The 24,484-nt window shown below is 49.3% G+C and overlaps 1 pseudogene; it reads right to left on the bottom strand.

Annotated features, from left to right (window-relative positions):
- Nucleotides 1-15,702: 15,702 nt before the first annotated feature.
- LOC123055963 (psbP-like protein 1, chloroplastic) lies at nucleotides 15,703-22,661 on the bottom strand (annotated as a pseudogene).
- Between the last annotated feature and the right edge of the window lie 1,823 nt (nucleotides 22,662-24,484).

Below are 24,484 nucleotides of genomic sequence, written 5' to 3'. Positions count from 1 at the left end.
AGACAAGAGTCCCAAGAGACAGTACATCACTATTGGGCCAGATTCCTCCTTGTAATGAGCAAGGTCAAGGACTGTCGGGAGGAAGATGCAATTTCATACTTTTGCAAAAATTGCACGGACAAGGGAATCCTCAACGCCATAAGTCGCAGTGACATAACACACTTCGCTGACTAGGCGGCCATAGTACAGAAGTACTGTGCGATGGAAAGCGCCTGGAAAACCCAAACAAAATTCTGGGATTCTCCGGCTCTCACTAACCCCCCCTCCCCGACTGAGCTAAAAGGGTGTACTCTCGTAAGTCACCCGATCCAATTACAAAGAAACAAAAGCCCACTACAGGGCATGGAACTATATTGGAGGGATGGCTCAATAGGCCATGCAAAATTCACAGTACACCGGATACCATGCCGACACATAGCCTCAGAGCATGTTCGATACTCCGGCAGGTGGCCAAGAGCGGTGAGGATCTCCTCATCAACAATACCATAGAGCACCATCCCATGGACAATAACAATACAGTATTGACAGTCTTCGAGACCTTCGCCTATAATAATAGGCGCAAGCGAGCACTCCACAGCCTTGCCGAAGTCTGCCACGTTGCAGCAATAAATCCATGGAACGACACGGCCATAACCTTCAATGCCAGTGACGAACCTCAATTCCAAACAGCCCGAGCACCAACCGCTTTTGTCCTTAGTCCAATCGTGGACGACTTCTGGCTTACTAAAGTGCTCATGGACGGCGGCAGCGGATTAAACCTCATCTACGAAGAAACTCTTAGCAAAACGGAAATAGACAGGAGCCGCATTGAGCAAAGCAGCACGACCTTCAGAGGAATCATCCCTAGTCGGGAGGCACGTTGTGCGGGAAAAATCACACTAGATGTGGTATTCGGCACGCCGGAGAATTATAGGTCCGAAGAAATCACATTCCAAGTGGCCCCGTTCAGTAGCGGATACCACGCCCTTTTAGGGCGGGAGGAATTCACGATTTTCCAAGCTATACCCCATTACGGGTACATGAAACTCAAAATGCCCGGGGCCAATGGAATCATCACTCTAGGTAGTGATCCGGACATAGCACTCCGCGCCGAAAATAAAACCGCCGCACTAGCCCTCGAGGCGTTATCCGAAGCCCTCGCGACCGAAGAACTAACTGCGCTGCGCTCCACAGTGGACAGGGACGACGTGATACTCGACAAAAGATCCAAGTCCACCTCTTTTAAACCAGCGGATGAAATAGTCAAATTCCAGGTCCATCCAACGGACCCCACAAAAACAGCATCCATCGGGGCACAACTGAACCCCACAACAGACGCCGCACTGCGGGAGTTCTTGCGCGAGAATTGGGACATATTCTCCTGGCATCCTTCAGACATGCCAGGAATCCCACGCAGGCTGGCCGAACACAGCCTTAACATTCTAAAGGGGTTCAAACCGGTCAAGCAGACTCTCCGGCGTTTCTCTGAGCCTAAGCGACAAGCCATGGGAGAAGAGCTAGCCAAGTTACTTGAGGCCGGATTCATTAGAGAGATAAAACATCCGGACTGGCTAGCAAACCTGGTGATGGTACCGAAGAAGGACAAATCCTGGCGCCTATGTGTCGATTTCAAGGACCTTAACAAGGCTTGCACCAAGGATCCCTTCCCCCCGCATCGATCAAATTATCGACGCCACCGCAGGACACGACTTGTTGTGTTTCCTCGACGCATACTCCGGATACCATCAAATTAAGATGGCGGAGCCTGATCTAGCCGCAACGGCATTTATCACTCCATACGGCCCCTTCTGTTTTAACACTATGCCTTTTGGGCTCAAAAACGTCGGCGCAACCTATCAACGCATGATTCTGACATGCCTGGAAACACAAATCGGCAAAACAGTGGAGGCATACATAGACGATGTGGTCACTAAAACCAGACACGTTGAAACCTTAATAGACGACTTGAGGCTCACGTTCGACAATCTTCGAATGTACGACATCAAGCTCAATCCGGAAAAATGCGTCTTCGGCGTGCCCGCCGGAAAACTCTTGGGCTTCATCGTCTCCAATAGAGGAATTGAAGCAAATCCGGCTAAAATCCAAGCTCTGTCACAGTTGGCTATCCCAACAGACCTCAAGCAAATCCAGAAGTTAACTGGATGTGTGGCTGCCTTAAGCCGCTTTATCTCCTGATTAGGAGAAAAGGCACTACCTCTTTATCGCCTTCTTCGACGCACCGAACACTTCGAGAGGACGGATGCGGCCACGACCGGATTGGAAGAAATAAAGGCCGTCTTGGCCAGCAACCCAATCTTGGCCAGCAACCCAATCTTGGCCGCGCCAAATATCGACGAACCAATGCTGTTATATATATCGGCAACACACCAAGTAGTAAGCGCAGTGCTCGTCGTCGAACGAGAGACGGACGGACATAAGTTCCCGCTTGAAAAGCCGGCATACTACGTCTCCACTGTCCTCACTCCATGCAAATCACGGTACCCACATTATCAAAAGATAGCATACACGGTCTTTATGGCATCCCGGAAACTTCGACACTACTTTCAAGAGTGTTCAATTACGGTGGCCTCTGAAGTACCACTCAACGACATAATAAATAACCGCGATGCCACGGGCCAGATTGCTAAATGGGCTATTGAGCTCCTCCCATTCGACATAATATACAAACCACGACGAGCCATTAAATCACAAGTACTGGCTGATTTCGTCGCCGAATGGACAGAAGCCGAACTCCCTAAAGAGTACGGCGCGTACTCCAATTGGATCATGCACTTTGACGGCTCTAAAATGCTGGCTGGTCTGGGGGCTGGTGTTGTTCTGACATCCCCCACCGGAGACACAGTCCAATACGTACTCCAAATACTATACACAGACTCCAACAACGCAGCAGAATATGAGGCCCTGTTACATGGTCTCCGGATGGCAGTCTCCATGGGCATTCAACGCCTGGAGGTGCGTGGGGATTCAAACTTCGCAATATCTCAAATAAATGGAGACTTCAACGCCAAGGGTCCGAAAATGGCGGCTTACCGCAACGCAGTCCTAAAGATGTCAGCTCGGTTCGAGGGGCTTAAATTCCACCATGTGGTCCGGGAAAACAATCAAGCGACAGATATTCTAGCCCGCATCGGCGCTAAGCGCGACCCTGTCCCACCTAATATCTTTTTGGAAAGGTTGTTTAAGCCATCCGTGGTATGGGAAGGAGAGACCGGCAATACTAGTCCAGACCCAGCCACAACGCCAGATCCCGAACACTCTGACGTAATCGGAGGCTCTGCCACCGAAATAACACCATCGGCCCACGTGATTATGGCTGTCATCGCCCCCTGGACAGAACCCTTCTTGGCCTACCTAACTAGGCAAGAACTCCCTGAGGACCCAAACGAGGCACGTTGCATTGTGCGGCGGTCTATAGCCTACAAGGTCCACGAGGGAGAGCTTTATAAGAAAAGCGCTACCGGAGTACTTCAAAGGTGCATCTCCGAAGAGGAAGGACGGCAACTATTGGCAGAAATTCATGCTGGACTTGGCGGCCATCGCGCCGCAGCTCGGGCCCTTGTAACCAAGGCCTTCTGTACAGGTTTTTACTGGCCGACGGCCCGAGCAGACGCACAGGACCTCGTCCAACGTTGCGTCGGTTGCTAGCTTTTTGCAAACCAAAGCCATATGCCACCTACCGCTCTCCAAACAATCCCCATTACTTGGCCCTTTGCGGTCTGGGGGCTTGATATGGTCGGACCCCTTAAAGGGGGAAGCCATAAGAAAAAATACTTATTGGTCATGGTGGATAAATTCACCAAATGGATAGAAGCCAAACCCGTTAAAACGGCCGAGTCCGGACTAGTGATAGACTTCATATCCAGGGTTGTACACCGTTACAGTGTCCCCCACAGCATCATCACCGATAACGGCTCCAACTTTACAGCCGACGAGGTAAAAACTTGGTGCGGCAACATGGGCATTAAGCTCGATTATGCCTCTGTCTATCACCCCCAAACAAACAGTCAGGTTGAGTGGGCAAATGGTCTGATTATGAGCGGCATTAAACCCAGATTAGTGCGGTCCTTGAAGGAATCAGATACGCACTGGGTCGAGGATCTCGACTCCGTACTATGGGGGCTGCGGATCACGTCGAATCGCACTACTGGATACACACCGTTTTTCATGGTATACGGCGCAGAGGCGGTACTGCCCTGCGACATCATTCATGACTCACCTCGAGTGCGCATGTACGAAGAGAAAGAAGCCGAGCTTGATCGACAGGACAGCTTGGACGCCCTGGAGGAGGAGCGTGACGTGGCAAAAGCCCGCTCCGCATTCTATCAGCAACAGGCTCGACGGTATCAAAGCAGAGAAGTACGGGCCAAAACTTATAACATTGGTGAACTAGTTCTACGCCTACCAGAGAAGAAAAAGAACAAACTCGAGCCCAAATGGGAAGGTCCCTTCATTATTGACAAAGTTCTGACCGGTGGAGCGTACCATCTGCGGGATGCCTCAGACAATCGACTCGAGCCAAACCCATGGAACGCGGCCAAACTCCTAAGGTTTTACGCCTAGTGCTGGACTCTCTGTTCGTCTCCTTACCTCTGTCAATTATATATATATATATATCCGTTATCTGTCTTTTCTTTCTTTCTTTTCTCCCTTTTTTCTCCACGGCATCAAAAGATTAAAATGTGTCGTGACTACACAATCTTTACGCGCTAGCCGTGCTCATTATACCCGGGGGCTTCTTGTACAGAAGGTTAACATAACTATTTTCCGGTCTCTATGCCCCACACATGTGTTACTTTTCCACATGTACCTTTTTTCGCCATTATATGCATCGATATGACTTCAGTTTTGGCCAAGCTGGGTTGCCTGGCTCTTGTGTTTATGCCCTAGTTTCCTGTTAATTCGGCTAGGGCATAAGGGGAGCACCTCTGCGATTGTTACTGCCGGGTCAGCCGGATGTGTACCTCAGACTGGGTGAAGCCGAAAGCTAGCGTTCTTAAGGGAATATTCGGTCGGTGAACAAAAGATGACTTTTATTTATTGTAATACATGCCCCCAGATGTTTATATCCTGCGTCTCTTTTCGCAGTTCGGACATGCACATTAATTCATGCGTACCCAGGGAAAGGAACCCTTAACGGAACTATTCTCCCTGGAAGATGTTTCTTACTATCCATGTAATATAACATAGCTAGTTGGGTACTTGCCTGTTCAAGCACTTATGAACCCTACGCCTGGTTTCCACGCGTACCCCGGTTTTTACATAACTGAGCAGGTATTCGGATACACTCCGGACTCTCGGGTCCGGAAGTCGAAGCGAAAATGTCCGCCATGACAAATGATTTACAATCTGGCTAGGGACAATATATGTCACTTAGACTGACTAAATTCTTCTTCTATACCATCCAACAGGCTGTCTAGTCTACAATCCTGTTGGGAATACTTTGCGGCTAATTTTACCTAGTCATACACCAAACTGACAGGGATCTCTTTCCCATCAGACCCCACAGGTCCGACCTCGGCCATGTGGTTAGGGTCAGCCTTGGTATATCGCATCTTCACCATGGCCCAGGCTTCCCTTGCACCTTGTCGGCAGGATGATATCTTCCATAATCGGAAGCGCCGCCGCGCTCCCTTGAGCTTCTCTACAAGCTCCCTCATGCCTCCTGGCAGGGAGGCGGATGGCCACAAGGCTTGGGCAATGCCCTGCATCACTTGCCAAACTTGTTCGTGCAGTTGTGAGAGCTCTGGCAGAAGATCACCTGCAGACCCGGGCATTTCCTCTGCGGGACGACCCGTCAGCATACCTACAGATATAACTCTGTTAGCTGGTTTCTTCGCCGAAATCTATAAAGGTTCGTTCAAGCACTTAATAAAAATGCCGCGTCGAAGCCTCTTATTCTCCTTTACGGAGTCAGCATGCTGGGCTCGAACATCTTTCAGCTCAACGCCCAGCCGGATATTGGCATCTTGGAGATCATTCTTCTCCTGCCTAACCTGCTTAAGCACACGCTCGCCAGCCTTTAACTGTCGTCGAGCTTGTTGCTCATCCCCTCCCACGACCTCCGGATTCATTCCGGGATCATCTGCAGAATCTATTGTTAGATTTGCATGCATGCCGCATACTAACCGGGACATGTCAATATTTTTGATAGAGACAAGTGTTACCAGAGGGGGCCTTCTCGGACTGTTTCATCGCGGCAACTGCGGCCCGTAGCTGGGCTTTGCACTCTTCCAGCTCTCGAGACAACTGGGAATTCTTCTCCGTAAGAACCTGCACAAATAATGATCCTTAAATCAGTTGTGTTAGCTGTTTCAAGTCTCAGGGGCTACTGATATACATAATTATCAGATTTTCTTACCCGTATATCCTTTACATACTGGTCCGTGGCTCTGGCAAGACCATTTTGAGCAGCTCGGATGTACGCGTCTCCTGAGTTGAAGGCATCGAACGCCTCTTGGGAGAAACAAGCATCGCAGAGTACAGCCCGGCGATGCCTGTGATTCATGGCACTCTCCACTTTGGAATTCGTAGCGGACAGCCTATCCGCATCCTCTGTAGCAGGAACATCCGGTGTTGGCCCCATGTTAGCGTCCGCCTCTAAGTCCGGCTCTGGAGCCCGGCTGGTGGAGGCGTGGCCGGCAACCTCTCCGGATATAGTCCGACGAGCATTATTCCTACTAGGAAACATGGACGTTATTATATTTTTAGAAGACGGTAACCACGGAGCGGGGTTCTTTTTCATACCTCTGCGACGATGTCTCAGTCCTGACCGCCTTCCTTTTAAGCCTGCCCGGTTCCGGTGCCCCTTGTTGGTGGGCCATTGCGGGTTCGGCATGGCATCCCGAGGGCCTTCCCTGTAAGACATCAAATGTGTGCGGTAGGTGAAGTGCAAAAAATGAGATCCTTCTAGGAAGTTGGGACTCCGGTTTTACTTACATGCGATGCAGGGAGCAGTCCGGGATAATCGGCTATGATGGCCACTAAAGCACCGTCGCAGCTCAATTGATAGAACGTCCTGTCAATGAGCTCCACAAATGTGTCCGGATCTTCTTCGAGTCCGGGGTCGAGGGCCCGGTCAGGGTCCTCTGGCTGTGGAGATGGGCTGTGGACCTCCCTCACGACTTTTCGCAGCTCCAGCTATCAAATAGCAAGGTAAATATTTACAATAAAGAATGCGGGAAGGTCTGGAGTAAAAAGTAGCAGCTCACCCAGTTTGGGGGGTTGTACATGGAGAATCCATCCCGTGGCTTGATGCGGATGAACTCCTCTTCCTCTCCTTTATATAAATCGGACAGTATTTTCGCTAGAGCAGCGACTGAGTCCGGACCTTTACGACCGCAGCGGGTGGCATCGTGTTCTCCATTGAAGTGCCACATGGGTTGTCCCCGATATTGAAGTGGCTGCACCCCCCGCATTATGCACATCGACATAACCTCAATTATTGTCAATCCTGATTTGGCCAGCATTTGTATCCGGCCCATCAGGTACAGGACCTCCCTGTTATCTTCCTCCTGGGGGCTCCGAGGGCGCCAGCTGCAGTGTTTCTCCAAAGGGGCGTTATCAAACTCAGGAAGGCCCCTCCGAATAGGGTCTGGAAGGGGGACGTCTTCCATATAAAACCACTCCGAAGGCCAGTCTTCGGATGTCTTCTTCGGAGTACCAGACAGATATCCGGTCCTGGCGATGTGCCATATTTCGGCTCCGCCTACTTGATATATTGACCCCTCCTGTGTACGGGGCACGAGGCAGAATAGCCTCTTCCATAGCTCGAAATGAGCTTCGCAGCCCAAGAACAACTCGCAAAGGGCAACATAGCCAGCGATGTGTAATATGGAGGCGGGGGTAAAATTATGCAGTTGGAGGCCGTAGAACTCCAGGAGCCCGCGGAGGAACGGATGGATTGGAAATCCAAGTCCCCTTAATAAGTACAGGACAAGGCATACCCACTCCCCCATAGATGGGTTGGGAAAGCTCTCCGCTTGCTCCCCGCCATTGTAAGTTGCTAGCCTAGCTCGGACGGGGACCATATACGCGGGAGGGAGAAACCCATGGGTCTGTAACTCTACTAACTGTCTGTGGGAGACGGAACACTTCTTCCAGTTGCCTGGCTTAGGGCTACGGGAGCGAGAGGAGGAGCTGCGATGACCGGACATGATAGGATGGATTTTTCCGGGCGCGCTCCGATGGATACTCGCTGTGGGAAGATGGTGTGATCTGGATCTGAGGATCCCCGACTCTTTAAATAGACGATTTACTCACATGGCTGGGGTGGCAAATGTAAAAATGCCCTGGCTTCACGCATTCGCTCAACACGTGGAAGATAGCCATTATTAGGCGCGGAAGCCAAGGAGTGCAACATTTATGGGAAGCCGGACACTACTCAACAGGTACTCAGAATTTGGAGAAGAACCCGCCTTGCAATGCCGAAGACAATCTGCGCGCTGGACTCATCGTCATTGAAGCCTGGTTTGGGGGCTACTGAGGGAGTCCTGGATAAGGGGGTCCTGGGACAGCCGGACTATGTACTTTGGCCGGACTGTTGGACTATGAAGATACTAGATTCAAGACTTGGTCCCGTGTCCGGGTGGGATTCTCCTTTGCGTGGAAGGCAAGCTTGGCAATTCAGATATGTAGATCTCCTCCCTTGTAACCGAATCTATGTAACCCTAGCCCCCTTCGGTGTCTATATAAACCGGAGGGGTTAGTCCGTAGGACAACAACAATCATAACCATAGGCTAGCTTCTAGGGTTTAGCCTCTACGATCTCGTGGTAGATCAACTGTTGTAATACTCATATCATCAAGACCAATCAAGCAGGAAGTTGGGTATTACCTCCATTGAGAGGGCCCGAACCTGGGTAAACATCGTGTCCCCCGCCTCTTGTTACCATCCGCCTTAGACGCACAGTTCGGGACCCCCTACCCGAGATCCGCCGGTTTTGACACCGATAGGAATCTTTAGATGTTCTTTTTGACGATCATTCTACCTGTTTTCAGGACCCGCACGCAGCCCCCCCCCTTGGTCTTGGCATGTTAAATAGCCAGGTCGATTATCGCACTATTTTTACAAATACGCTTTGATGTATCAATCATATTATAATGGAAACAGTTTGCGGCCCAACTTACGCGGCATTAGCTTACTACTTTATTTTATTATTCTTATCGATTGCACCCGTACACTTTGGTATGCTTTAATTCGCCAGGGGCTTCATTGTGCTCCATACTACGGCAACAAAGTCCGAACAGTTTTTACAGTATAGTTCGGCACCCCTAATTTTAGCATTATATGCATCGGCTCCGAATCATGTCTTTGGTCAATAGTTGGGTTGCCCGGCTCCTGTGCTTGCTACCTTACGTTCCGTCCTATCGGCTAGGGTAGTAAAGGGAGAACTACTGCGATTGTGTTTCCGGTTTATCCGAGCAAACACCTCAGTAGAGAAAGCCGAAAACTGACTGTCATGATACAGCGAGAGCTGGTCAGCTATTCGGAGGTTACAAATCTCTTGTGATTTTTTCCGCATTATGCAATGAATCGGCCTTTACCCGATCAGGTGTCTACAGCACCCTAGTCAGGATTAACTACTAACTAGGGGTTGCGCCTACATTTCTATTGTCAAACTCCTATGGCTAAGTGAGAGTGATAAAGCCACATAGTCCGATTGCCTGATTCGTTGCGCTAAACACCTCCTTCAAGGACCAAAACTCTTGGGTCAAGAGTGTTTAGATTCCATCCCGCACACCCCCATACTACCTACGTGGGGGCTGAAGCCGACGACTGGCCAACTCTCGGATTTAACAAAACGGCCGCACAGGGGGTAAAATTTTAAAACAACAAACATTATATTACATAACAGGTTTGTTTCATAATATAGGAAGGGATGACATGAATGACTTCATTCAAAGATAATGTCTTCTGAACACTCGCCCTCTACAATGCGGGATCCCTTCAGGACATCATCAAAATACCGCTCGGGCGTGCAGTGCTCCTTGCCCGTGGGCGGTCCCTCGGTGGCGAGCTTGACGACGTCCATATTCGCCCACTGGACCTTGACACGGGCGAAGGCCATCCGCGCACCTTCAATGCAGACCGACCGCTTGATGGCATCAAGCCGAGGGCAGGCATTGACCAGCCGCTTCATGAGCCCGAAGTAGCTGTTGGGTATGGCTTCGGCAGGCCATAGACGGATTATCAAATCCTTCATTGCCAGTTTGGCCACCCTATGTAGTTCGGCCAGCTGTTTCAGCTGATCGCTAAAGGGCACCGGATGCTCTGGCGCAAGGTATTGTGACCAGAACAGCTTCTCTGTTGATCTCCCCTCTTCGGCTCGGAAGAATTTCGCAGCATCGGCAACACTGCGTGGCAGATCCGCAAACGCCCCTGGAGAACTCCAAATCCGGGTCAGTAAGAGGAACCTTTTCTTCACATACTTGCTCTGCATAATAAAGACCTTACCCGCTGCGATTTTTCTGGCCTCCTGGATTTCCTGGAGGGCGCCCTGGGCTTCGACCCGGGCATCGTGTGCGCTTTGGCGGGCCTTGGCAAGTTTGGACACTTGATTCGCAATATTGCGCTCCAAGGACTCGCATTTCTTCCACTACAAGGAATATATCAACTTGCGACCATCACTATTGGTCACTGAAAGGTCATTGTTTTTCATTTGCAACCTTTTTTTGACCAAAAACAGAAGGTCAAAAGCTGGCGGCCGTAAACTGAAATTAACGATCTTCTCTGTGAGAAGGTCGTGGAATTCCACGACCAAAACAAAAGGTCACTAGTTCAACGACCTTCTGTTTTGGTCGCTAGCTCTCTGCCCAGGCCACGTCGGATCCGACGTGGCGAGCTTACATGGCAAAATTGCGACCAAATGAAAAGGTCATAGATAAGATCCAGCCCGGTCCAATTTGGTGTCTATATGGGCCGAGCCCATTAATTCAGCCCATTTATTAGTTATTTGCTGCTAATTTTTTTAGCTACCTGGGCCTAACCCAACAATTCGGCCTTTTTAATTTCTTTGCCTAGCCCTTTTAAGGGCATATTTTCTTTTTGGTCTTGTATTTTTCTAGGCCATTTCTTTGCTGGGCCTCTCACGTTTCCCCTCAGAAATAATTGTCCAATATATATTGGGCTAGGCCGAAATAATTGATCCAATCCAAAATTTTTATTATGCCATTGAAATTCATCATACTACAAGCTATCTTGGGCCTAGCCCAGTTCCGATACATTTTCATAGCCTAAAATATAATATTTCTAATATTACAACCATTCATTCTAGCAGTGCATATCTTCACATCCAAGGAACCAGTAAGTGCTGAACAAAACTATTCTACAGTAAAGAAAAAAATACTCGTAGATGATAAGACATCACCGAAGTTCCTATTGTCCTTTGTCGATGTCAAAACCGGTGGATCTCGGGTAGGGGGTCCCGAACTGTGCGTCTAAGGTCGATGGTAACAGGAGATAGGGGACACAATGTTTACCCAGGTTCGGGCCCTCTCTATGGAGGTAATACCCTACTTCCTGCTTGATTTAGCTTGATGAATATGAGTATTACAAGAGTTGATCTACCACGAGATCGTAATGGCTAAACCCTAGAAGTCTAGCCTATATGAGTATGGTAAATGAATATATCCCCTTTCCGGACTAAGTCCTCCGGTTTATATAGACACCGGGGAGATCTAGGGTTACCCAAGGTCGGTTACAAAGAAAGGAATCTACATATTCGGTCGCCAAGCTTGCCTTCCACGCCAAGGAGAGTCCCATCCAGACACGGGTACAGTATTTGATCTTCGTATCTTCATAGCCCATCAGTCCGGCCCATGGTACCAGGCCGGACGCCCGAGGACCCCTTAGTCAAGGACTCCCTCAGTAGCCCCTGAACCTGGGTTCAGTGACGAGGAGTCCGGCTTGCATCTTTTTCTTCGGCATTGCAAGGCGGGTCCCTTTTCTGAACTCCAAGATAGTCTCCAGACGCGATGATTGTATCCGGACCTACCGCACACAACCACAGAGAGAACACAATATTCCACGGGTCCAATCCGCTGATGACGTCATATCTGTCCGGTCATAATTTCGGACCGGTGTTACGCCTGCGACCCCACGTTCCGAAACGTGGTTGTCATTGACACGTCTTATCGAAACAGAGATCGTGTCCCCTTATCAAGGGATTCTTTTATTGATACGGACGTGGGTAACTCAACCGTCCTCAGGGTACAACCCCTTGGGAATAGGCAAATTGAGAGGCCCGGGAGGAGGTGTTCGATATTCTCGGCCTTTATAAAGGGGCATAGAGCCGCCTTTCCTCTCCATGCTCGCTTCTTCCTCGACTCTTATTACCCCGAGTTCCAACACCTAGGTTTCACCCTCCGTAAGCCTCAGTCATGTCCGGATCCAGCCGTCAAGGCCGGTGGGTGGCTTCTTCTGTCATAGAGGAGGATGTCGCAAACCTTCGGGCGGCAAGATATCTGACCACAGAAATTCTCCATCGGCTTCCCGCGGAGGGGCAGGTTATCCCTACCCGTAGATCCGGCGAGAGGGTCGTGTTCGTTTCCCACTTCCTCCAAGGATTAGGGTTCACCGTCAATCCCTTCGTCCGGGGGCTCATGTTCTATTACGGATTAGACTTTCACGATCTCGCCCCGAACTCCATTCTTCTCATCTCGGCGTTTTATCGTCACGTGCGAAGCCTTCCTCCGAACTCCCCCACACTTCGGCTTGTGGCTCAAGACCTTCAATGTGAAACCGCGAATGATAGAGCGGGAGCAGGCGGAATGCGGTGGCGCCTTAGTGAGCAAGCTTGCCAGCGCTGTCTGGCTAAAAGGATGTTTCAAAGAGTCTTCCGACTTACGACAGCAGGAGTGGTTTTATATCACCGAGCCCCGCGGCTCCAAGTGGGCAGCTGCGCCTGCATTTCGATCCAGCCCTCCAATCCATCTTGCATCGTGGATTAATAAGGGGTTGGACTGGGGATCAGTTGACGAGGTGCGGACTCTGCAAAGTCAGATCCGAAGCCTTATTGAGGAGGACATCACTATTGTCAACGTTATTCAGGTAATGCTGGTCCGCTGGACCCTGCCGTGCCAGCGACGGCCTCTCCGTCTATGGGAGTTTAACCCAGAAGGGCCATGGACTCTTCAGCACTTCTTCGGCACTACACATGAAGGAATGTGGAAATTATTCTTCGGGAGGTGAAAACAATGGCCGGATACAACCGAAGATACTGGCCTAGACTGTAACCATCCGGACACCCCGGTAAGTACTTGTCCGCCGAACACCTCATAATCAGATATTCTGTGGTAAGATACTGAGCAAACCATCTTCTTCCAGGGCTGGATAAAGAAAGCGGAACGGATTAGGTGTCCGGCCCCTCTTCCCGAAGACTCAACGAACTCCTTGTTAACAAGGATGCTGGCACCGGCACCGCATCAGTCGCCGGCAAGGGAGGGCAAGATGGAGAGTGAGAAGACTCGGGGTGACCTTCGTTCCGGAGGTAAATTAGATACTAAGTCCGGAGAAATCGACACTTCCTCGCCCGAAGACGAAGGCGAAAGACAAGCCAGTATCCCTTCTCCCTTCAGGAAGAAAAGGGCTGCCTCCGAAGATTGGGAGGGGCGGTCTCCTAAGAGAGGCAAGATGCCACCGTCGAGCGGCTTGGGATCAGAAGGCGATGCTAGTGACCAGCTCCGTCATGAGGACAAGCCCTCAACCAAACCGTAAGTGAATTCGGGGTACTTTGATAGCGTCCGGCTCCTTTCCTGTTACCGAAGAGTTACGTAACGTGGCTGTGTATTTTTACAGTCCAGCACAGAGTTTTTCTGGGCAATCCTCTTCTTCGGGAGATCTCCTCCCAGAGATGATGGAAACCGAGACGCCTCCCCCGACCTCCTCGCCTAATAAGCCGGACGACTCCGAAGTGTCATGTCGGAAGGTTATTCTTGATCAGCAAGCGGTGCGGGGGATGAAGGAGGCAGTACCCGAAGGTGTACCTCCAATCGTTCGGGATTCGGGTGCCAATAATGAAGGCCCCGGACTATCCGGTTTTCAACAAATGATGATTCTGGAGATGGGTGAACGGGTTCCTTCAAAGGATGGTCGTGCTCCTTCGGCGGCTTTCGGAGACCCGGCGGCGCCAGATATCTTGAGGGATATGCTGCAAAAAGCATCTGTCTCTGAAGAACAGCGTACCTTAATGGGTACGGTGGTTGAGAAGATTCTGTCCGCGAAGGGCAGATTGAATGAAGCCTTCATGAGCCTACTAAGAGGCTTTGAGGTTTGTAATGTAATGTTTTCAACTATATTTTGTTCGCAAAGATGCACCTGTGTATAGGTAGTAGCCCCTAAGACTCTGGTTGGCTTCCCACGGGAGGCGAATGGAGGATCAAGAAGAAATATTCAAGGACTAACCTGATTAACTGGAACACATGCTACTTCCCCTGGCTACTTCCCAGACTACGGCTATTGCCAAGCTGCAGCGGAAGCTTGATGTGGCAGGGGATGATATTGCATTAATCAATATGCGTCTTGACGAGTCGCAATGTATCTATTTGGGGTAGTCCCTTCGCATACATTTTTATGATATAAGCATCACGTTGAAAGTTATATACTGGAATATGCATGACTGCAGATGGTGCTGTCGCCGTTGAAACTCTTCGGGCGGAGCTGGCCCGGGCCAAGGAGCAGGCCCGGTTTAGTAATGCGGCTGCCGAAAAGGTATCGGCTGAGTTAAAAGCCGAACAAGCTGCTCGGCGCCAAGACGAGGAGAAGATATCCACGATGGCGCTCGAATTAAAAAATGCTGCTAGCCGCTTTGAACTACTTGAGAAGGAAAATCTAGCCAAAACAGCTGACCTTGACAAGGCCTTGCAAGAGGCGAGAGAAGCACAGTCTGAATCCAGAGCAGCCCGTGAGGAGATCCGGCAAGCTGGGGAGATTGCGGCCGGTAAGCCCTTTTTGCTACAGACTAAGTTCGGCGGTCCGAACTATGCTCAGCTTAACCAAGTGTGGAGTTCTCCGGACGAGTTTTTAGACTTGCCAAAGAGTTCTTCCGATGCGGTGCAATTTTACCAAGCGCGAGAAGGGTATGCAACGAAGAAGCTTTTCTGGTCACAATTTGGCGCATCGAAGCGCCCTTTGTTGCTGAATGAACATATGTCCTAGTGGGCCGTGCTTCATAGGATATCCGGCGCTGCCATGAAGAACGTCATAATCCGGCTATGGCCGACTGAGCCTGTTCCGAATAGCTACTTCGGCTTGGTGCAGTGGCTCGTTGATGCGGTGCCGCGTATCGACGCTGTGAAGCGGTCGTCGTGCATTGAGGCTGCACGGATGGCCTTTGCCCGTATCAAGACATTCTGGGGGAAGATGAAGGCCATCGATGTTGCGGCGAAGAGTCCACCCAAGGGCAAGGACCGTCACGCACCGGAGTATTATTTTGAAGACGTCTTAGAGGCCGCCCGCTTAATAGAGGGCCAATGCTCGAAAGACATAATGTTCGAGTGAGGTGTATGGGAATTGTAAAAGACAATTTTATAGTTAATCCATTTTTATGTTTTGCTTGGAAGCTTGTGTTCCTCCTGTGCGACCGTTTTAATATAATCTGAAAGTTTTCCAGTCATCGGCTTTAGCCCCCTCGTAGGAAGTACGGGGGTGTCCGGAAAAGCATTTAATCACTCTTGACCCAACGTCCTTGTCCGTGAAGGAGGTGATAATGCGGCGAACCAGGCAATCAGACTATAGGGCGTTAACACTTTCACTTAGCCATAGGAGTTTTATAGGGGGGACAGCTTATTCCGATATGGTGCGTTACATGTATGACCTGAAAAAAAGGGTCCTTCGTGTGACACAGAGGGAATCACGACAGATTCTGGTAAGTCATCGAGTGGTTGACCAGCTCTCGCAGCATCATGACAGTCGGTTTTCGGCTTTCTCTACTGAGGTGCTTGACCAGATGACCCAGAAGCACAATCGCAGTAGTTCTCCCTTTACTACCCTAGCCGATAGAGCGGAACATAAGGTAGTAAGCACAGGAGCCGGGCAACCCAACCATTAACCCAAGACATGATTCGGAGCTGATGCATATAAGGCCAAACTCGCGACGCCGAAGTACGCTTATAAAGCTGTTCGGACTTTGTTGGCGACTCATTTGTTCCCATATCGAGCCCCTGGTAGGTTGTGCCGAGGTATGGCTGTAAAGCAGCTATAGGGGCCGAATTTGTTTGAAAAAGAATGATTACTGCGGATTATATTTACTGGGACCTGAGCGATATGCCAATGATTACTTTATATATATAAAGACCCCAACCCTGCCTATTTGACATGCCCGGGGTCGAAGGCGGAGGAAAAAGGCACATTACAGGCTCGAAATAAAGAGTGTGGTCTACAAAAAGTTATTTTGGACCTCCTGTCGCACGTCTGCGTCGCCTGTCCTCGGCGAGGGGAGTCCTTAACGGAAGTAGCCCCTTAGGTGAACGTACGAATCCGAACTCCGATAGAGTCAGTTATAAGTGTTTTTCCTTTGCATCACCTGTTTTTTAAGAGATAATGAAAAGAAAAGAAATAAAAAGAAAGTAGATAAAAATGTTACGGGAATGCTTGCAGGATTGTCCATATTGTGCTTCTGCCAATTCCCATGGTATCTTCAGTGCGTAGTGATGTATGCGCGGTACCAACTTTGCGGGTATGTGAGGTGGGCAGCGGAAGCCGGACTGCTATTTCCACTCCGGGGTTGATCGCTCCTCAGGGGGAAATGGCTTCTGACCCCCGGTATTTGGTTGGTGAACCCCTCCGTCGTCCCTATCGCCTGGCGGCCTCCTCCCCTTGTGTTCGGCGTTGAGCTTGCCGGCCTGCTTGAAGACCCAACAGTTTCTGTTGGTATGGTTAGCTGGCTTATCGGGGTGGCCGTGAATCTGGCAGGGTCGATCCAGTATCCTGTCTAGGTTGGATGGTCCCTCTCAGTTCGCCTTGAGTGGCTTCTTCCGTTGACCAGGTTTGGGATTGCTGAATCCGGTGTTGACTGCTGTGTCGCGTGATCTTTCATTATCATTCCGACTGTTGTGTTTGCTTCGTCGTGGATTGCCATTGCCGTCTCGGATTTCAGAAGTGCCCGAGTCGCCGGCGCTGCTGCTTCTACGAGCGAGCCAGCTGTCTTCTCCCGCGCAAAAGTGGGTCATTAGAGCGGTAAGGGCTGTTATGGATTTAGGTCCTTCTTGACCGAGGTGGCGTGCCAGCCATTCATCCCGGACGCTGTGTTTGAAGGCCGCAAGGGCTTCCGCGTCCGGACAGTCGATGATTCGGTTCTTTTTAACTAAGAACCTAGTCCAGAGTTTCCTGGCCGACTCTCCGGGCTGTTGGACAATGTGACTTAGGTCATAGGCATCCGCTGGCCGGACATATGTTCCTTGGAAGTTGTCGCGGAAGGCGTCTTCCAAATCTTCCCAGCTGCCAATAGAATTTTCCGGCAGACTGTTTAACCACTACCGAGCTGGTCCTTTGAGTTTTAGTGGTAGGTATTTGATGGCATGAAGGTCATCTCCGCGGGCCATGTGGATATGGAGGAGGAAGTCCTCGATCCATACCGCGGGATCCGTTGTTCCATCGTATGATTCAATATTCATCGGTTTGAACCCGTCTGGGAATTCATGCTCCATTACTTCGTCTGTGAAGCAAAGGGGGTGTGCGGCCCATCTATGTTGGGCCACACTACGACGTACCTCCGATGGGGTCCATTTGCGGTTTTCGGCCCGGGCGTGGCTAGGTTTGTCACGTCCGAATAGGTAGCTGTCGTCGCATGTCGAGGCACGTCCTCGCGATCCGTAGATCGATCTTGTGGGTCCTTCTGTACTGTCCAAGTCCTCTCGAAGGTCGTATGTACAACCCCGAGCTGTTTTATTCTTGCCTTTACGGCGAGGCGGGGCGATCTGGTGTTCGGCTTGAGTTGCCACTTTATCCGGCCCAAATTGTGATCGGCCTGCCGCATTGTGCGATGATGGTACGGGCTCCAGCGCCTCGTCATCGAACTGAGGTAGCAATCTACGCTTAGGGTAGCTTTTCGCTGGGCCACTAAAGCCACATTCTTCGGCGGCCAGGACTTCGGTCCATCTATCATTGATCAGATCTTGGTCCGCTTGGAGCTGTAGCTGCTTCTTTCTCAGGCTTCTTGCCGTTGCTATTAGCCGGCGTTTGAAGCGCTCCTGCTTGAGGGGTTCCTCGGGCACGGTAAAATCCTCGTTGTCGAGGTTTTCCTCTTTCTTGGAGAGAGGAAGATAGTTACTGTCCTCCGAGTCTTCGTGTATGGCATGTTCATCCTGTTCGGAGGTTGCTCCAACAGGGTCTTCATTGTCTTCTGCATCATCCGGAGTATTGTTTTCTCCGGTGCCCGTGTTGTTGTCTTTTGTACAACGTGACTTGAGCGGCGTCGCTGACGCTGGTGACTGAGCTTTGTCTTAGGAGGTTTGTCTTCAACTGGATCCTCTTGGTCATCGTTGTTAGTTTCTTTAGACGTATCCACCATGTGTACGTCGTAGGAAGAAGTGGCCATCCATTGCCCAATGCATGGGGGTTTTGGCCCTGCTCCTCGTCGGTGTCGTCGTCCGTACTGACGATGTCTTCGGAGCCGTAATCAAGCATGTCAGTTAAGTCCTCGACATTTGGCTATGGAGTGGGTGGCGGGTGGGAAGCAAAATTCCCCATCATCAGCCCCTAGTTCGAACTGTACATAGTTCGGCTGTGAGTCCCCCGCCAGGGACAAGTTCTTTAATGAGTTTAGCACATCGCCCAAGGGCAGTGCTGGAAGATGTCTACGGCGCTGAACTCAAAGGTCGGTAAGCGATCAAGTTCGGTATCCGTGGACTCACATGGTTCGAAACTTACACCCGGGGAAGAGTCCGGAGTTCCGGTGACACGAGTATTGTGTGAGGTTAAGTCCATGTGCGGCTCCAACACCGGGGAGTTTGTGGCCTCCGTGGTGGAGTCGAGCCTCCGATCCTGGGATGCCACAGCGTGGTCTGGATCAAAGGCCAGAGGGGTCACATGAGCTATCTCCTGGATGTGGTCAGACGACAGATTTAGGTCGTGTTCGTCAAGGTGACCAAGAGCGGTCGCCGCGGTCTTGAATCCGGTGAAGATCAAATCTCCACGGATGTCCGCAACGTAATTCAAGCCCCCAAATCTGACTTGATGGCTAGGGGCGTAGCTATCGATCTGCTCCAGGTGGCCAAACGAGTTGGCCCACAGTGCGAAGCCGCCGAACACGAAGATCTGTCCAGGGAGGAAGGTATCTCCTTGGACAGCGTCATTGTTGACGATTGAAGGGGCCATCGAACCTTTTGGGGATGACACAGTGGAACTCTCAATGAAAGCACCGTCGGTGTCTAAACCGGCGGATCTCGGATAGGGGGTCCCGAACTGCGCGTCTAAGGTCGATGGTAACAGAAGACAGGGGACACAATGTTTACCTAGGTTCGGGCCCTCTCTATGGACGTAATACCCTACTTCCTGCTTGATTGATCTTGATGAATATGAATATTACAAGAGTTGATCTACCATGAGATCGTAATGGCTAAACCCTAGAAGTCTAGCTTGTATGACTATGGTAAATGAATATATCCCCTTTCCGGACTAAGTCCTCCGGTTTATATAGACACCGGGGAGATCTAGGGTTACAGAAGGTCGGTTACGAAGAAAGGAATCTACATATTCGGTCGCCAAGCTTGCCTTCCACGCCAAGGAGAGTCCCATCCGGACACGGGTACAGTCTTCGATCTTCGTAGCCCATCAGTCCGGCCCATGGCTAACAGGCCGGATGCCGGAGGACCCCTTAGTCCAGGACTCCCTCATCCTCCTCCTTCAACATTTGAAAACCTTTACCTGGCATACATAGACAGACAGGATTAGTTGAGGATGAATAGGCAACTGGCATTTACACTTGAATGGTTTACACATGGGTATATACAATAAGGATGCTAACCACGAATAAGAACTAATACAATGACTTAGTTGAGGACAATGGATACAGATCTCCCAAATTCACCAAAAACAAGATAGAACAAAGAATAACAAAAGTAACTGGTATTTAGTGAATAACAGTCTCAAGGTGTGTTTGCGACATGTGGTTGCCGTATATGGAGTCATAATATACTCCTGGATTAATAATCTACAGCAGGAAGTGTTTTTTCAGAATGACAGTTGCTTAGTTATTCATGAACTCGTAAGTGTTTATCACCAACTCTCCTCATACTAAATTTACATTGAACAAGAAAGGAATCAATACCATATGACCAACTTTGCTACAGTTACAGTGCCCTCCACATGTTTATGTAATAAATTTACACTGAACAAGAAAGGAATCAATATCATATCTCTTAATCCGTTGTTGCACATCTAGCAAGAACAAATCATTGCACAGACCTAATAAGCAAACATCACAACATGTCATGATATCTGACCCTAATCGATTGGATCAAAAAATTAAGACTGCAAGACCATTGTCTCACACCCAGAAGCGAGCATTTTCTCGCAACAACCAGAAGTGTAGCTACAACGAAACTGGGACGCCTAGATTTTGGGCACGCAAAATTTCAGACTTATCAGCAGCATCACATGACATCAAATTGGCACGACTTCCCATGAACCCGAGCAGAGCACTACAAGAAAAACATGATGGCTCCAGTAATTTTCTTCCAATGCACTACTAGATTGGTGTTTGTCCATACACCTTGACTGTGCAGCACAACATGACAGTACAGCACATCATGACAACAATTTTTTCACATGATGAGCCCTCCTTTTTTCACATGAGCCCTCCTGTTGCTGTGATGCTGCTGACGGCTAGTAGTCATGCTGTGCTGTGCTTCATGACACCAATCTGGATTGGCTGCATGACAGTACAGCACATGTTGTGCTGTGTTGTACTGTTATGCAGCAATCTAGTAGTCATGAGAAAACATGATGGCTCAATAAAATTACTGCACTTCACATGACATCAAACACCAATCTAGCTAAACATGCTGTGCTGCATAACAGATGTAGTAGTCATATGAAAAAATTACTGCAGCTAGCTAAATATGTTGTGCTGCATAACAACTAGCTAAAATGTTTCATTTAGTGTGTGTGCTCAGACAAGAAAAACATTACAAGTAATTAATCACTACTCCAAAACAAGCAAACATGCTACTCATGCATGCCAATATTTGTGTCAAAGAGTTTCTGCAAGAAGTTACTCCTAATGCTACTGATGCAAAACTACTCCTAATGGACTGCTACAGCTATACTGCAAGAAGTTATAGCTATACTCCATGTGCTACACCATCACAAGGAAACAATTCCTTCGGTGTGTGTAGTTGCAGTACTGATGTCCAGGAGTACTCCAATTCATCTTTTAAAAGAATGGTCAAGCACTGACTGAAAAAGGAGTGCAAAAAGAGATACAATACTAGGCTGCACTCCAGTGGAGAGCATCATAAGAGAAGTACTCAGCTGTAGCTAATGCAACATGATGGGAGCCCAAAAGAAAACAAAGATAATGGCTGAAAAAATTACTCCAGTTTATACTCCTCTTTTAGCATTACAGATTATACCTAATGCAACGTCATGGAACTGATGTCCAGGAGTATTTGCAAATCATACAAATGATACAACATCATGGTGTAGGATAACATGTTTTACCATCGCAGATTCATACCAATATTTGCGCAGCAAGTTTACCGTCTAACCAAACACCCTCTTACATGCAGAAATGTATTTACTTATATACAGTGTATTTGTAGTGCATAGGAATTTATAGAGCTCTCAAACAGAGCCAGTCGGAGTGGGAAGAGAAGGTAGGACGAACCTTGCGAGCAGTGCAGCAACGGCGGTGGATCTGGGTTGCACGGCGGCGTAGCACCTCATAGCGGGAGTCGTCAAGGACGTCATCGGTGTGGTACACGGCAGACCACGCCAGTCTTGAGGTCCACTAGAAGACGGCGGGGTCGGGCGGGCCGAGGTCACGGATGTCTTCCTTGGTGGTGGGGATCATGTTGATGCTGACGCTCTCCAGCGGCTCGATCACGTCCTTGTACACCTTGTCCTGCCCTTACACAGATACCTCCTGCACCCACACACACACATTCATTCATTCAGCATCGTCACCAAGTGTATGCATGCGTATGGAGCAGAGCAGAGCAGAGGATTCATGGAGGAGTACCTGCCATCCGACTGGGTAAACGAAGGAGTAGCCGGCCTTCCTGTCGATGACTGGCAAGAACTTGTCGTCCGCTTATTGGATGAGAATGGCGGTGAGACCATCAATCATACGAGCTGGAGCACCATTCTACGGCGACGGATGGGTTCGGAGAAGGAGGGACAACTCACATGTCGCCGAAGCAGGCCGGGAGACGAGCGCCACGGCGGCCACCGCCACCAGCACCTGCCGCCGCGGGGAAGGGGAACTCTCCACCGCAGCAGGTTCACCGGGCATGAGAGGACACAACACGGAGAGGAAATGAAACGAAGCGACTACAGGTAGAGGGCGAGTAGGAACAAGCACGAACGAACGGACCTTTGCTGGGGCTGGCCGGCGCCATGGCCCTGACGGTGACGGAGAGCAGCCTCCGCGCCGGCGTCTTGGGGGTCTGGGAAGGGAGACCGAGGCCATGGCCGTGGAGGGATAAGGAGGTCGCGGACGGAGGGGGATCGATTCAGCGAGGCTCACGCGTGGGGGCGGGCGGTCGGGCCACTGGACTTGCGCCCACTGGCTGCAGGCCACGGCCGGGATCGACGGCGCCGGGGACGCCCCTGCGCTCGGCTACTCGAGTTCGACAGTGGGATGCGGGAGCTTCGAGAGGTGGGAGGGAGAGGGGGGAGCTTGATGCAATCTGAGATCAAGGGGAGGGTCGGGCGCTGTTAGTGGCAGCGGCGAGGGCGTGAACTGGGCGGGGCTGGATCGAGAAACTCTGGGGAGAGGCGGGTGTGCGGGGGACGGCGGCGTCGTGAGGGGAGGGGTGGATCGAGAAACCCTAGGATTTGGGGGTGGGGGAGAGGTGGCGGCGGTGGGAGTGGATCGGGGGAGAGAGGAGGGATCTGAGTTAGGGTTTGGGTAGTTGGGCTGCGGTTGGGTGAGAGGGTGAGGGGATGAGGGCCGCCGTTGGATCCAGAAGCATCCGACGGCGTTTGATGAATGATCCGCGTGATATGCCCATGGACCAATCAGAACGCAGCAAACCATTTGATGAGTTTATGACCATATAAATTGGTCGTGATCGATTCAAGATAAAAATTTCATTCCATTTTTCAATGCTCAAAATGAGTTTTTTGTGAAAGTCCTATCAAATATTTGTTCAAATGATATTATATTTTGTACAAGTTTACACCTTGGTTTTGCAAACAATATTCACAAAGGGAGTTTTTATTTCCTTTGCACGAAAAATCAATTTTCTATTTTTCGAGTGCCCAAAATAAGTTTTTTTGTGAAGGATCTACCATATATTTATTGTGAAATTGTACCAAATCATTTTTGAAAAATAGGACAAATTTAATGCACAATTGACCAAATGGTTGGGTGTCAAAATATTTGATCCACCTCTCGTGAAAAAAATAAATTTTCGTCGATTCAGTTGGAAGCGGGTCAAATTTGAACTGCAGCTGCCTCATAGTTTGCTGTTTATCTTATCCAAAAATCATTTCTAGGTACATAAATATCTATTTAATCATAGAAACACCAAAAAATTCCAAGATTCAAGCACTAGCTAGGAACGGTCATGCCCGCCGTTTTGACCGCATTTTGAAACGGGCATAAAAAATTCAAAAAAAATCAAAAAATTGGAAAACCTTTGCATTGTGTCATTATATGTGACCAAGTTTCCATAAAAAATAACAAACTTATAATACGGCAATTATTTTTTTAAAATGTTCTCGAAAATTAGCTATCATGCGTGAAGATTCATGGCTTTCAAGCTAAATGATCAATCTTATGGCCACATTCATGGCATCGTTTGTTCAAATGATCTCATATTGTGCACAAGGGTGCATCTTGGAATTCCAAACAATGTTGCCTAAGGGAGTTTTCATTTTCTTTGCACGGAAAATTCATTTTCCATTTTCCGAGTGCCCAAAATGAGTTTTTTTGTCAAGGACCTACCATATATTTGTTGCAAAATTGGACCAAATCAATTTTCTAAAATACTAAGACATATTTAATGCACAATTGACCAAATTATTGGGTGTCAAAAGTTTCAACCCATCTCAGGTGAAAAAGACAAATTTCTGCCGATCCAGTTGGAAGCGGGTCAAATTTGAACTGCAGCTGCCTCATAGTTTGCTCTTTATTTTTTTCCAAAAATCATTTCTAGGTACATAAGTATCTATTTTATCATAGAAACACAAAAAAAATCCAAGATTCAACCACTAGCTAGGAACGGTCAAGCCCGCCGTTTTGAACCCATTTTGAATGGGCATAAAAAATTGAAAAAAAAATCAAAAAATTGGAAAACTTTCGCATTGTGTCATTATATGT

Source organism: Triticum aestivum, chromosome 2D (assembly GCF_018294505.1).
Source record: "Triticum aestivum cultivar Chinese Spring chromosome 2D, IWGSC CS RefSeq v2.1, whole genome shotgun sequence".
Lineage (NCBI taxonomy): Eukaryota > Viridiplantae > Streptophyta > Magnoliopsida > Poales > Poaceae > Triticum > Triticum aestivum.
Note: the sequence above shows the minus strand (reverse complement) of the source record. Positions and strands in the feature narration are given on the sequence as shown.